Genomic DNA, 3,786 nt, shown 5'->3' on the forward strand with positions numbered 1-3,786 from the left:
GTTGCCTGTTGTTATTGGAGACAAAGTGCTTTGTAGGCGATTGGGTACTTCACCTTGCACTTCAGTAACCTCCACTTCAAACTGAGCAGCTGATGAAGATGGTAGTAGTCAGCATCACTTACACACCTGGATACTTTCGCGTACAGAGAGCATCTGAGAACATCTGAGAGTGAGCGTCTGATTTGTGGGATATTTATGAGAGTCTTCTGGCCAGTACTTCTACAGCAGCACACCACTCAGTTAGAGGTAACAGGCTATAGTAACGAGATGCCGCCATTGTGTGTTGACAATAACTTCATTCGTTCAGATTTTGTTGTTTAGTAAGTTCCTGCAGATTCCTAGCCAGACCTGTAGAACTGTCCAACTTCATCTTGCAGTGGGCTGGCTAACCTATTCCGCTTCATCAGCTTTCTGAATAAGAGTTTTTTCGTTCTGGATACACCTTATTGTGAATCAGTGTGTGGGCTTACGGCTGGTGCCAGCTTGCCTCTGTATGATGTCAATGCAGCAATTTTCTTAATGCAATAAATACGCCACCGCCATTGGCGTCTATCTTACACGTACGATTACTATTTCCATCTGTTTGTAGGATTTCGTTGCTAATCAGTTCCAGTTTAAACCAAGTTTCTATTCCTAATTGACATCTTCAATAAGCGACACTAATTCTAGGACCCTACCAAGTATGCTACTGCAGTTTACTAATATCATATCACCCTTTCTATTTCGGATCTGCTATGACTAACGTTTCCTGAAATGAAGGGAATAATTCGTGTTCATGTCTGGCAAGCATTTCACCACTGAATCCAAGGGGGTTGCTCCATGTGGGTGTCCCTTCCTCCATGTAGTGCACACCTAACCAATTGAGGGGCTGTACAATACTTCATGGGATAATAGAGGTCGAGAAATTCGCATGTGATTTTGTCACAGAATCATCTGAGCATCTGGTTTAGGCCTCCCAGTCTAGTCCAAACGAAAGGACTGTGATCGACTTTGGGTACAATGCTAGAAATAGTGAGCTTAGCCTACACCCCTCATGTGATAATCCAACAGCTGAAAAGAACACTGGATGCCTAGAAATCGATCAGTAGGCGTCATTTGTGCTGGCATGAGCGAGGATTCGAAGGTAGTTGCACCTATTACGTTGAACAGCTACTGTCAGAGCCTCTAGCATGTCTCAGACGAGATCTTCTGACAAATATACTGAGTGCACACTGGCATTCTATCCCGATATACATGCTATTTCACTGTCTAACATTGGAATTGCCAATGACTAGCATGCCAGTACTCTGTACTTGTGAGGACTGGGTAGGAAAACCAGCCACTGGTCCAACAGAAGAGGCATCCTGTGCTGGCTCAGATGTGTTATCCACACTGGGTAGTACCCTGTTCATGTTACTAAGGCATAAGTATCCAGTCATGGTGCCTGTTCTCACTTTCCTGGAGATCTGCAAACCGACCGATCAAATATTCCCTTTCAGAAGATACAGTAAGAGCAGGACTGCCACAAGATTCTAATGGCACCAAAGCTGTTGCAGACTCCATCACCGGTGCCCCAATGTCGTTCCAGCTTTGAGCGCTAGACTTAAGGCTGTCGATTAAAAAGAATTCAAATTCCAACTGTTTTTGGATAATGGTCAATTATGCTTGCGTCCACACACAGCTGTCACAGTTGCTATCCATATCATAGTGTTTAAAAAACTATATAAAATCTCAAAAAATTAAAACAAGGCAGTCATGATTAATTAAGAAACAACAAACAGACCCCAACGGCACCTAAAATTACACTAATGTGGCGCTACTGTAGTTGGGATGCACACAAAATACAAAGAAGAAGAATCACTAAAATCTGCCCTGCAAAGTTCCCAGTCTACATGAAGGCCATAAAAATAAATTGTACTACTGGAAACACACACACTAACAGTTACTTTCCGCTGGAAAGTCAGTGCACACAAAAGGTAATACACTAACTAAATACGCATAAAATGTATATAAATAGTTAATCAGAAGAAATATTCACTTCTTGCCAGAAGCTCATGAGAAAAGCACTAAACTTAATACTGTGTACTATCTGAAATTGCTGCTGCTGCTATTGGTAGCTGCTCCCCTCACTTGGGTGTCTGGACCTAGACTTCATGGGATATTAACCCTAATCTTCCATTCTATTGATCTATCAATGCGTGGGTGGATCTGTCAGGTTTTGTGGGTCATGTCAATCAATTGCTTGTTTCGAAACTGTTGTGGGGACATACAAATAATTAACTAACAATTAAATATGGTGTGTGTATGTTTGTGTGTGTTCGTGTGTGTGTGTCTGTGTGCATATTTAATCACTGAGGTAGCTGTTGAGAACAAAAGTGATAGTGTTCTAAGTTTTGACATTTTTGTCATTTAGTATGGACTCAGCTTTTTCCTTTAGTATTTGTATATTCAGGGTGTTTAAAGGATGTCAAGCTTTTGGTCTTTAAATTGGACATATATAATGCTGATGCTTGTGTTCTTACCATGATACTTAATTTCATCTAGGTGGCAACTACTGCTCATATGTAGTATTTTTTTGTTTCTTTGTGCTGGCATGTGATCCCTGAATCTGATCTCAAACAATGTTCCTGGATGACCTATGTAGAGACAGTCACATTCAAAATAATATTCATTTGTCATATTTCGATAAGTGTTGAGTATGTTACTTGGCTGTGTTCTCATAATTTATTTGAACATTCTACAGGTCTTGTGAGAAGCAAGTTTTCCATTCTTAGGACAATTTATATACACCTTTAGGTGTCCATATTTGATCCTGTGCTGTTCATTTTGTGGGCAAATTAACCTTTATTACTGCATACATCAAACCATTTTCTTTCTATGTACTCATGATACACATATATTTGTTGTGAAATTCGAGACAATCTCGTGAGCGCTGCTGCTGTAACTGGCATGCTAGAGTACCTTCTGTGTAAATCATCCCTGGTATCATAAACTGCCATCAGGGACCACATGTACCATATTAAACGTACTGTTTTGTTGTTTCCTACCTCCTGTATTCATTTAATCAAATAGTTTTGGAACACCCTGTATAATTACGTAACATGGATGGAGCAGGTGCTGTGGTTCCATGAATGTCGACTACCCTTCAGACACTAACTGCCCAAACAGCTCCATGAAATAATTTCACAACTGAAGTATTCTGCCAGTCAAAAGTCAGTAGCCCAATGAAAGCATTTCAATTAGTCATTTCCTGTTCCCTCTAACAACACTATCCTGTAACCTGCTGCCTTCTGCCTGGACTTTCAAAAAGATTCTTTCTGATGGGTGCTGAAAAACACAGGATAGTCACAAGCATTAAACCAGTCTAACATACTCAGACTACAACCCACTTGGTGGGATTACAGAAAGTCCAGCTCATCAAATGATCATTGGCGTTCGTGGAGCCACAATATCAGCTCTCTGTTCACTACCATCACCTACCAATAATGGTTTAAAGGTGGTCATGTTCTGACTGAAACAGATTAATGTTGCAATATTGTGGTCAATACTATTTTAAATAAATTTTTAAAGTGTTTTACCCAAATCGCTGATCTTCTCCACAAGAAATGTTCTCAGAAATTACGCATTTATTAGTGATACAGGAGTAGTGACAATGTTAATGCTGTCTTGCTTGTCAAATTGAGGCTGGTGACACTCATGTAGACTGATTTAGTAGTGTAGTAGGATTACTTGGAATCTACTAACAAATGTTTTCAAGTAGATTAATAACACAGCTGTGAGTGGGACCTGGCATGACGCCACACTAGA

This window comes from Schistocerca nitens, chromosome 1 (genome assembly GCF_023898315.1).
Source record: "Schistocerca nitens isolate TAMUIC-IGC-003100 chromosome 1, iqSchNite1.1, whole genome shotgun sequence".
Lineage (NCBI taxonomy): Eukaryota > Metazoa > Arthropoda > Insecta > Orthoptera > Acrididae > Schistocerca > Schistocerca nitens.